At 37.0% G+C, this 12,252-nt stretch overlaps 1 protein-coding gene across 4 annotated transcripts in view; it reads left to right on the top strand.

The window, feature by feature from the left end:
- Positions 1–12,252, top strand: part of LOC150103503 (TBC1 domain family member 31) — a 449,146-nt gene that overhangs the window by 248,939 nt on the left and 187,955 nt on the right. The window lies entirely within an intron of this gene.

Below are 12,252 nucleotides of genomic sequence, written 5' to 3'. Positions count from 1 at the left end.
TGCAGTTGTAGTCAAGGTGGTGGAACTATTGGCTAGGAATAGTATATAGGATTAAGTTGGACCTAGTATTTTATGATGGCCAGCATAGATTTGTAAAGGGTAAGAATTGTTTTATCAATTCACTTGCATTTTATGATAATGTAACAAGTGGGGTGAATAAGGGAGAATCATACACTGATATTATTGGATTTTACAAAAGCATTTGATAGATTACCACATAAGCTGATGTACAATCTGCAGAGGATGGGAATGGATAGTATATTGGTTAGATGGAACAGAGATTGTCTCTCTGAACGATACCAGCAAATTATGATGGAGCAGTGTCTAAAAAAAAAAAAAAAAAAAAACAGCGGTGTGCCCCATGGTTATGTTCTTTAAATATTTCATGTAAATTGACAGGGGATCTTCATTTGTTTGCTGATGATACAAATTTAGAGAGAATTATAAGAGCACTGGTGATGTTAATTCCCTTCAGGAAAATTTGAATAGACTTGTCTTGGATAAATGAATGGAGTTATAGTTTTAATATTAATAAGTGCAAGATGTTGCATTTTAGAGTGCAGACACATAAGGCCATGTACTACATTGATGGTGCCATTATTATTAATATCAGACCTCCCCAGAGCCAAAAGACTTGCTGGGGAGGCACACACACTTACATGCAAAGCCCATTCACCACAGTATCAGGCTATGGATTCCGCTCACCAACCACTTCCTTACAGAGCTTCCAAGTATGTCTTCTTGTTCTATCCCCTCTCCATTCTATAAAAATTTCTTCCACCTCAACCTGGTAACAACTCTTTACTAACTTAAATGTCTCAATCGTATCTCCTTTCTTCCTCTTATTCTCAAGCCTATGCAAACTGTTCCCTCAATCTGTCCTCGCATCCCAAAGACCAGTTACGACTTGTCAGTCTTTTCTGGACCCTTTCCAACATATCTTTATCACCATGAAAACCAGCGGAACAAATCTAAGCACAATAATCCATATGAGGTCTGATCAAGGCCTTATACCAGAATTTCTTTATTTCTATAAGTTGAAGTCCTCTGCATCATTTCCATAATCTGATGTGATGTCTTCACAACTTGTGCAATGTGACCTCTGAATTTCAGATCCTTCTCCACTACCACTCCAAGGTCTCTTGCTTTCTCAACTTCCTCCAAAATTTCCCCACCAAGTGTATACTTTGCATTCTATTGTTGCTACCAAACTTCAGAACCTTACACATTGCAACATTGAACTGGTCAGTTTATGGAATGCCTCTTGACTTACTGAGAAATATCATTAAAAAAATGGGATCTTGGGTGAGTACATATTTTGCATACCGATTAGGATTTTGCAAAGTTAATCGAACTCTGCTTATTGATTATTTTATCGATAGTTTTTTATTATAACCATTAGAGTTAAAGGCAGCTCTGATAATAGACAGTTCTTTGTTTAGAGAAGAATCTGTTGAACATATTTTATGAGCTTTGTCGACTAGAGATTTGACTACTCCACATTTCTGGCAACGGTGCTGATGTGAGTTAGAATTAATGTATTTGCCAGTATTTTCTACATACTGAATTAATGAATTAATTTTTCTTAAGAAATTTATGAAGATCGGGAAAAAATTGTTAAGAATATGTTGTTCAAAAAGTTCCATAAAGTAATTAATGATAATATAATCAGTAATTATGACTTTATTGTAACTTTCCACAGAAATAAGTTTCCAGAATTTGTCTTCCATATGTTTAAAGACTCAGAAAATAAAAAAAAGCAGATTTCTTTGCCAGATTAATTTACAAGTCTCTTTCCATCAAATTAATAAACTAAATACCTTCCTATCTCTCCAAAAGACAAATATCCTCCTATTTCTTATCCTGGAGTTTAGAGAATCCCCTGCTCTTGCAGCTTATGTTGTTATGGACAGCCTGGTTGTTCTGAACAAATTCATCTTGAAGAACATCAAGAATATATTTGAATTAAGGAACTCAATAAATACGCTTTAGCAAACTGCGCTTTATCTACAAAACACGGAATTCAGTGAATACCAAAGTATTACACAAAAGCTATTTTCTTCTGGGAAGACTGTATAAAGAAAGCTGTGAAGCATGTATTCACAATCCCAACCTCAACAAATTAAACTTTCTCAATTTTGGGAAGTTATCCTAACTAAGGGCCATAAGTTGTGTAGTGTTGGAAAGAGCTCCCAAAAAATAAGTGCTATTTTGAGTGATAATTTGCAATATTTCATGAATTTTAGTGTTGTATTATTTATTTTTGATAGCGAAGTGTGTCTGCGTGATTTCTGCATGATTTATTAGTTGAAATTGCAGTATTTAAATATAACAATGGTGGTACTTACAAGGTCAGCCATCCATGTGTCAACTAGTGTGACTAGGTGAGCTCTACGAAAATCATGTGGCATTAACAGCATTGACTTTTCAAAAATGATTCGATGTCATGAGTGTAATATGTATGCATGGCAGAGTGTAAGAGATGTGCTTGTGGTGGTGGTGGTGGTGGGGGTATCAATGGAAGACGAGAGAAAGTATTGATTTGTAGGAAGTGCGATATATTATTAGACCACTAGGTGATGAATCCAAAACAGACTGAAAAGAAAGAAGATGGCATAAATGAAAGAAACGGAAATGAAACGAAAGTTAGTGAAACTGAAGGAGTGAAAGAAAGTATGAATGAGAAAATGGGAGTAAGGTGCAGCAGAATGAGAGGTGGCGAGACTGTGGGAGTGACAGAGAGTGAAATTGTCGGAATGCAGGATTTGATGAAACAGTTATTGAAATGAAGAATGTGCAGAGCAATGTTAGGATGTATAGTGGAAACTAATGAAAGTGTACAAGAGAATAGAATGAAAGAAAAAAGAATAAAAGAGGTGAAGAGTGATTCCAGGATAGCAGTATATGGAGATTCCATAGTTAGAGGATTAGTAAATGAGAAAATCCACAAGGTCTGCTATTGAGTTAGTGGTGATTGTGGGAGCAAATGAACCAAGTGGACATAAGGAGCGTGTGAGAGCAAATATCAAGAGGTTATTGAGGAGAGTTAAAGATAACAGTGTGGTGGAAAAAGTTATAAGTGTGTTGCCAGGGTATGACGATGAGTTGTGAAGGGAGAGCCAAAATCATGAATGGTATGCTAGCAGAGCTCTATAAGGAAAGAATGAAATTATACAGGTGTGATTGGGTTGCACTTCAATGGCTTTGGAGTGAGTGCACTGGAGAAAGTGTTGCTGGATGAAAGCATTGTGTGTAGAAGAACAGTGTGTGATGCGTGCAAGAGTTCAGAAGCAAGAGATGAAGTGAAAAATCAGGAGAGTGGTATTGAAGAGACAGAAGTGCTTGGCAGGGCAGTGAAAACAGTAGTAGTGTGAGAGATGAAGAGAGAATGGGAATGTAAGATGAACAGGGAAATGGGGGGGAGCCCAGGTGGACAGGAAGAGTGAATGTTGAAAGTGGCATTCAATGTGTGTATGAAGATGGAGTATATTGCGATATGGGTGGGGAAGTTGAGACTGAAGATATATGTGGTAAGCGGTGATAAAAGTAATTAGGCAGGGTGTGGAGAAATCACAACTAACAAATGGCTTGGATGGGTCTGGCTGTAGACTTAAAATTGAATTACTGTGTTTGTTTACAAATTCCAGAAGTATCAGAAATAAGGGAGATGAAGTGGTTTCACTGATTGAGTTTATTCACCCCAAAATCATTGAAATAAGTAAAACATGGTTGAATGAAGATGATATTCTAATGGAAATAGAAACGGAAGGATACCATATTTTTTGTGAGGATAGAAAGGACAGGAAGAGAGTTCTGCTAATGATAGCAGGGGAATTATGTCCACATAAGGTAGACATGAAAGAGGGAAATAGCAGCAATGGTTATGAGGCAGTGTGGTGGGTGCTGCTATAGTCCCGGAAATGTGGAGAGTGGTGATGAAGAAATGTATAAACAACTTGGATCAGTGAACAGAGAAAGGGTAATTACTGTATTTTTCGATAGATAATGCGCACATTATCTACACAAAAAAAGTCTAAATTCGTTAAAAATGAACATGCACGGTATACATTAGAAGGGTATGAGAGGTAAATCAGATGTAATAACAAAACTAAGGTAGCAGTATTACTTAATATTTATTGAACATTACACTATTCAAATCCAAAAAATTCTTCATCAGACTCAATATTAAATGAATCAATTGTATTAAAAATTTTGTTTGGTATTTCTTCAGCTTCCTAATCAATGATGGCCAATTTGGAATACTTACAATTGCTTGTATGCCCTACACGAATCCAACACTAACAAAGATTTTGGGTTGAAAAATACCATTTGTGTCTTTCGCCACGCATTCTCCATGGGGAGCTCTTCTGTCCACTGCAATCTTTCGATTTCATTCTCCAACCAAAATTTCATAACCTAGGAATTTATCCAACCTCTATCATTAGCAGTAACAATAATATCTTTGGAATCACAACCTTTTGGAACAGTCTTTCTTTTGAAAATTGTTTATCTTCAACAATTAGCCTCTTGGCTCTTTATCGCAGTAATAATAATGATAATATATGGGTACACCGGTCTGGCAATTCGTATAGTAAAGGTATATGTAAGTTCAGTTCACTTAAACCTTGGCATTATCCAGGTCTACCTACTCACTGATGAGACCTCAATAAAGGTCAAAACCAGTCTGGGTAGTGACCTCTCCTCATAATGTAAAATATCTCTTAGGAGCTGTGTTTTATATTATGAGGAAATATTAAGGATAGTGATGGAGCTTGCTCCACCTTTACTCCGAGTTGCCCTAGTGTTGTACTACCCAGGTGTTGACCTACGCTTGGACTCGCCGATAGTTCTTCAGCATGAAACTCTTAGATTTCGATCTCCGAGTTTCGTATCCAGCTTTAAAATAATGAGGGATTTATTATCCCCTTAACTTAATTTACGTTGCAGAAAAATAGCCTCTTGGCTCTTTATCGCAATTTTCAACAATTTTCTTGTAACTTCAACTCGTTACAAAAAAAAACGATGCAGCCCACACAAGTTATCTTTCGGGTTACACGAAAAGTCGTAGTAATGTCACAGTGCTCTCCAATAATGTGAAAATTATAAAATTTTGAATTAAAAAAATCGACCACTGCTACTAGCAATTCACGTACTTTTAAAGAATTCCACCGTCCTCTATCTGTACTTCCTAACTCTACCGCTAGTTGGCGCATGCGCATTATCTATACAGCAAAAGGAGTGATGAAAATGTTGGGGGGCGCGTTATCTATTGAAAAATATGGTATTATGGGTGATTTTAATTATGGCAATATAGATTAGAATGAAGAGATAGCATTTTCGAATAAAGAAAGTGAATTTCTCAAGTTCTTGAGAGATAACTATCTCAGGCAGCACATAAAGGAGGGCACATGAGGATTGAGAGTTTTAGATCTGATCATTTCATCAGAGGATGTAATTGTGAGTGGGGTTTCACTCTTTCCTCCAGTTGGTGAGAGTGATCGTGAAGTAATCACCTGGGTTGTGACTAGCCATATGCAGATTTTTGTGAGGAAAGGATATATGTGAAATTATAAGGCTGGTGATTACGATAGGCTTAGGAGACAGCTTGCAGCTATAGCATGGAATGAGGAGTTGAGAGGTAAAGAAATAATTGCTGCTTGGGAACTGACAAAGAAATGCATAACTGCATTAATGTGTGAATGTATTCCGAAGACCAAAAGGCAGAATAACGTAGGTGTAACATGGATGAATGAGGAGCTTAAGCATGATATCTAGAATAAGAAGGTACTTTGGATGCAGTACAAGATGAATAACGGTACTAATCAGTTACATGAAGAGTATAAAGAACAAGCCAGGAGAGTGACTAGTGACACAGTAAGGAGAAACAATGAAAAGTGCAGTATGAGAAGAAATTATGCACATCAGGTAAAGAAAAACCCAAGAGTTTTTTTAGATATGTGGCAAGTAGAAGGAAGAATGATCATCGTAAGATGATGTTAATCAATGAAAATGATAGAATGGTAACTGCTGCAGAAGACATTGTTCAGGTATTCAGTGATCAATTTATAAGGGTGTTTCATCCTGATTAGGGTAGAATCATGATGAACTTAAGTGTAGAGGACTGGCTTAATTGTGAGTAAGCAGGAAGTGTTTGAGGAAATAAATAACCTTGATGTCAGTAAGGTGATAAGATTTGATGACATATTGCCACGTATCTTCCAGAGAATTGGCAGTAGCATTGGCATGCCTGTTTAATAAGTCTTACAACATCACAGGTTCCAAAGGAGTGGATGGAGAGTAAATTGTTCCACTGCATAAAGGTGGTGATAAGACTGTACCTTCAAATTATAGGCCAGTCTGTATATCTGGAGTTGTGGTGAAGGTACTAAAGAGATTGGTGAGATGTAGGATACAGAAATGGGTTGATAACAGCAGTATTCTCTGTGATTATCAGCATGGGTTTGTTAAAGGGAGATCACGTTTTAATAACTTACTTATGTAGTATAACAAGGTGACATATACCCTGAACAGGGAAGATGCATATACAGTGGTGTACTTGGATTTTGCAAAAACGTTTGGTAGACCTCTACATGACAAAGTGTTAAATAAATCGAAACAGATGGGATTGGATAACAGATGTCTGAGTTAGATCGGTGATTGGCTGTCAGATAGATATCAAAGTTATATATAGAGGTGCAATATCCCGAAAGCAGAACTTCACTAGTGGTATACTGCAGGGGTCAGTTTTGAGACCATTGTTGTTCAGTTCGTATGTTAATGATATAGGGATGGGTTTAACTAGTGATATGCAGCTGTTTGCAGATGATGCAAAATTGCAGTGAGACAGTTCCACTTGCCTGTCCATTGATGCAGAGTCGAGTGGATGTTATGGCCTTACAGGAGGACTTAAATAGATTACATCAATGGACACGTAAGTGGAACTGTCAGTTCAGTGTTGCAAAGTGCGAGGTTTCCTGTATGCATCTCACTGTTTATGTTATCCATATCAACTAATTTAATGCAGATATACTTGTTAAAGTTTGGTGAGTGGTCCACTGCTGATTTGATCAGTGCTTCTCGGATTTGTAATGATTTCTGTTTAGTATATAATTTTCTTCCATTTAGTACTGTGTGAGGCTGTATTTAATGTAGGGCTGCTAGTCCTGATTTTCCATAATGATGATGGTTTCATATCTTTTTTGTTCTTCCAAGTGGCTGTTAACATTTCTTCCTTGGAGAGAAGTATCTCATTTGATACCATTGAATCACCCAGGTCTTTCCAACCAATATTTTTTATATGGGGTGACAGAGTTTTTTCATCCCACAAACATGCAAACTAGCCACTACATCCAAAGCAACTCATAGCCTGAGTTGCTTTGGATGTAATTCCAATCATCTCAATTGCTTTCCTTTCTTCTTATAGTAGGTTAAGTTGTAAGCATGACTTACTTTATATACCTTTTTTAAGTTAAGACACTTCACATTCAACTTTTGTTTGCTTACACTTGGATAAAGGATTAAACCTGAATAAAATTTCCTGGAAAGTTTAATTTATACTTTATATATTCCTGGATATCTCCTAGTTTAATGTATGATTTATAAATGGTATGAGGATTATATTTATTTGGCTACCATTTTCAGTTATGCCCAAATGGAAGGAATAGAAATAGTGTTTTGCTATGATCTTGTATGATGGTGTTTATGTAATACTATTTGCCACCTATTTTCTTCCACCACTTAGGGTGGTGGAGTGGGGAGACATGTGACATGCAGTATTTTGTGTGTTACACAGAGGTTGTAGCCATTAGCCAAAAAATGTGGCATAAATAATTGAGCTCTGCTGTAAGAACTGCATCATGGACAGGTAGCTCTAGTGTTCAGTACTTTAAGAAAACCATATTGTTAGGCTGGGTGATGCATGCTGTTTGTGTAAGCTTCATCCTACATGTTGATCTTCTTTAAACAAAAAAGGATGATAAGCAGTTTGAAGGATGTGTGTGTGTTGGAAGGATAGACAGCTGTTTGATTTCGTTTTGTATTGTTTTGGATGCTGGCTGTTTAAATGCACTTGAAATGTATCTGGTGTGTCTGAGTTATGGCCTATATTATCCCTTCATACTACTTCAGGAAGCTCTTCTATTTTTAAAAGCTATTTCCCAGCAGACATTGTTAACCTATTTAAATTTTGCCATCAATGCAGCTGGCTGTTTTATGTGGCAGAATCAATTGTAATAATCAGCTGTAAAATCAGCATAAAATAATCAGATAAAGCTGGTGAAGAGCAGACTGCCCATTATTGAAGGAACAGTGATGGGTGCAGCCCTTTCTCACTAGATTTTCTGATTTATCTGATTATTTTATGGAACATCTAGAAAATCAACTCTTCTCTTCAGTACCATTTTTCCTCAACCTTGTATCTGGCTTCAGTTTGTGGATGATATCGTTCTAGTTTATTTCTGCACAAAGACAGAATTACTACAATCTCTGGATACTCCTTGTTCTCCCATATCTAATTCAGTATTGAACAGGAATCCAATAACAGTCCTTCCTTTTTGGAAACCTTAATTGTCTGTATTCCTATAGACAGTATTGATTTTCTCTTTATAGACAACCTTCCTTTATTGACAGATACATCCATCCGTCTGTCTTCACACCATCACAGAAGACATATTATCAAAATCTTGTACAAAGAGCTTGCATACTCTGCTCTTCTTATCCCTTCTGTTACGTGAATTAAAATAACATTCACTTTGAACATTTAAACAACAATAATGAAACTATCATCTAGAAAATTATCAACAGTTTCATCCCTGAGGTAGTAGGCAGATACTATGTGACTTTCAGGTTTTGATTGTAGCTAACTGATCTCTTCTGTCCCTGATGATGATGTCCATGTAACATTGAATGAAATATATTAAATATATTGAAGCTTTGATAAATTCTATTTTTTTCTATACATGTTTACCTTGTAGGTGCATAACAACATAAAAATATACCTCTGTCTTATTTCTCAGAAAAAAAAATCACCTATATTCTTCCAGTCATAGCTTTTGAGAACACCCAAATTTTTAAACAAGATGAGATTTCACTCCTTGGGATTTCCATGACATTAAGTCTGTCTTGGCAATAAACAGTTAGGATTCCTTTTTTGCTCATACATTTGAGATGTTCTGAAAGCCCAGGTGCTTTCCAAAAAAACTCAGCAGTAGAGAGCATTAATTAATGATCCACCTCTCACCAATTTACTTTACCTACTTTTGCACAGTCATTTAGTAACTGCTTTATGCTTCTTCTATATATATATATATGTAGAAAGTTTTTTAGCCTGGGTATACTATACGTTAAAGATACCAAGAAATTTTATAAACTTGGTTTTAATCCTATTTTCCCAAGTAAGTAAACAAGTAAGCAAGCTAAGTTTGCTCCTGAAATCTTTTCAGGTCTGAGGCAACTCGTGGTAAAGGTGGACTAAGTTCTGATCACTTGCCTTAGTATCTCCCATAATGCAAAACGCATCTCCTTGCAGACATGTATGATATGATGATATGATGCATTAAGGCAAGGGCCACTACCCAGACCGGTTTCGACCTTTATTGAGGCGTGTTTAAGTAAAATCCTCTCTAAAAATTAGGCGATCCCCCCCCCAGATGGTCCTTTGGTCACTTGTAGGGAGCGACCGAAGGACCGTCCAACTCAGCGTTGTTCCACTCTGTGACAGGCCCACCCTGTCACCAAGAAGGTGACAGGGTGGGCTCAATCTAGTGTCAGGCTCACCCCACCACTAGACAGAGCCATAATCTCACAGTGGCCCCACTCAGAGATAGGCAAAAACCTACCCAAAGCAGAGCCTCTTATACCTCAAGGAAAGGGGCCACTTCTGCATAAAAGCCTCAGGGTCTGGCTCCCCCAGTGGGAGCCAGACCCTGAGGTAGATACCAAGGTTGAAGTAAGGCAGAACTTATATTTACTTATACGAGTTGCCACAAGGTGCTTTCACCTTGTTAAATAAAAATCTCAGGATGAAAGAAAGATGTAAAAAGTTTTTTACTTTGGGTATACTATACGTTAAAGATACCAAGAAATTTTATAAACTTGGTTTTAATCCTATCACTTTTAATCCTTTATCACTTGGATAAAGGATCAAACTAAATTTATTTTAACCTCAATAAAGGTCGAAACCGGTCTGGATAGTGGCCCCTTCCCTTAATGCATAGCTTCATACATGTCTGCAAGGAGATGTGCTTTGCATTATGGGAGACACTAAGGCAAGTAATCAGAGCTACATCTTTCTCTCATCCTGAAATTTTTATTTAATAAGGTGAAAGCACCTTGTGGCAACTCATATAAGTAAATATAAGTTCTACATTGCTTCAACCTTGGTATCCACCTAGGGTCTGGCTCCCACTGAAGAGACCTCAATAAAAGTCGAAACCGGTCTGGGTAGTGGCCCTTCCCTTAATGCATAGCATCATACATGTCTGCAAGGAGATGTGCTTTGCATTATTGAGGCAACTTTACCACAAGTTGTCTCAGAGACCTGAAAATACTTCAGGTGCAAACTTAGCTTACTTGATTGTTTGCTTACTTGGGAAAATAGGATTAAAACCAAGTTTATAAAATTTCTTGGTATCTTTAGCACGCACGCACGCACGCACGCACGCACGCACGCACGCACACACACACACACACACACACACACACACACACACACACACACACACACAAATTTTTTTTCATGGTAAAGTTTCAAAACAGTAATTTCAGAAATTCTCTCTCTATCAAAATGCATGCAGCTGACCCAACACTCTTTCAAAAATTCACCGAACAAGTTTCTCCTCCTCCATTCCTTCTGCTGTACTTTGGAATAACCTACTATGTGTTTCTCAAAGAACACAATGCACAGGTCTTCAAACCTAACATGAATAAGTTCCTTCTTTCTCAAATCTCTATCCATCAAATGGTACTAGCATACTATAGGTTAATCAACGAACCTGTCAGGTATGTTTCCAACATAAAAATTTCCATTCTAGGTATCTGGAATATGAAACTGTAGTCAAAGTGCTTTATGCCCAAGTTCTCCTGTTTAGACAGTGAGAGAGGAAGAACTGTTAACTATTACCTATAACTGTTAGCATATCCTTGAAGAATGCAAGAGAGGCGTACACTGCTATTATTATAGTAACTCAACATGTAGGACACCTACTTCACAGAGGATTAAATGAAAGAAAATTGTGCTGCTACATACAAGCAATTATAGATTTCAGAATCTTTTTTGGAGTCAGCATCAGCAATCAAGTACTCCTCATCCCTGAATTACTCATATTTCAAGAGACAGTTATTTTAAGACTACCTTCAAGACAGTAACTATAAACTACCTTAAATCCATCTCTAAAGATTGCTATGACAGGATGTCGATTCTGTTTTCTGCTACTACTACAATTTTAAATTGTTCCCCTCAATTACTTGATGTTGTGACAAGTGTTTTGTGCTCCAAGAATACTAATTTGGAATCCAGTGAATTGTTCAGCTTAGTAAATTATCATATTTATTTCACTCTTCACATTCCACATAATCTTCTTCAACTGCCTTTTCTGTTATGACTAACCACGATCCTTACTCATATTTAAACTATTTAAATTCATATTTAAATGTCTTATGGCCATTCAATATCACACTTCCTACATACTCACACTCACTCTTTTCTCTTATTCAGTCTCTCTACATAAATATCTGTGACATCTTCCCATACATACTACAGTCATGGCACTGTACCATTTTCAAAAAATTCATGTCATTTACTTTACTTGTCTTCCACGTCGACCTACATAATGATTTGCCTTTCACTGCCATTTTATATCAGTGTACTAACAAGAACAATGAATTTACAATAATAATGCCTAAGAAATTTATCCAAACACTGCTGACCTGGTTGACCGAGTAGTTAGCATATCTGCTATCCAGCCAAAAAGCCTGTAGTTTCACAGACAATCACAAACATCCATGGGCATGGATGTTTGTGATTGTCTGTGAAAATACTATTGGTGGTGGTGGTGAGCAGTCGACGCCATTGGTGTAGATGATGCGGTTTGCTGTAGTCGGTGGATTGAGTGGTGGAGACGGAGAGTTGTAGAGTAGGTGCCCTCCCTCGATGAGTCTTTGGACTCCTTGGAAGTGTCATGTAATAATAATAATAAATATCTCACAGTAACACTCATTTTACAAATTAGACAATATCAACACAAATATAAAATT

The sequence above is a fragment of the Typopeltis vanoorti genome, chromosome 9 (genome assembly GCF_054136105.1).
Source record: "Typopeltis vanoorti isolate ZY-2024b chromosome 9, IOZ_Tvanoo_1.0, whole genome shotgun sequence".
NCBI classification, from domain to species: domain Eukaryota; kingdom Metazoa; phylum Arthropoda; class Arachnida; order Uropygi; family Thelyphonidae; genus Typopeltis; species Typopeltis vanoorti.
The sequence above is the reverse complement of the archived record's forward strand: the minus strand, read 5'-3'. Positions and strand labels throughout refer to the sequence as shown.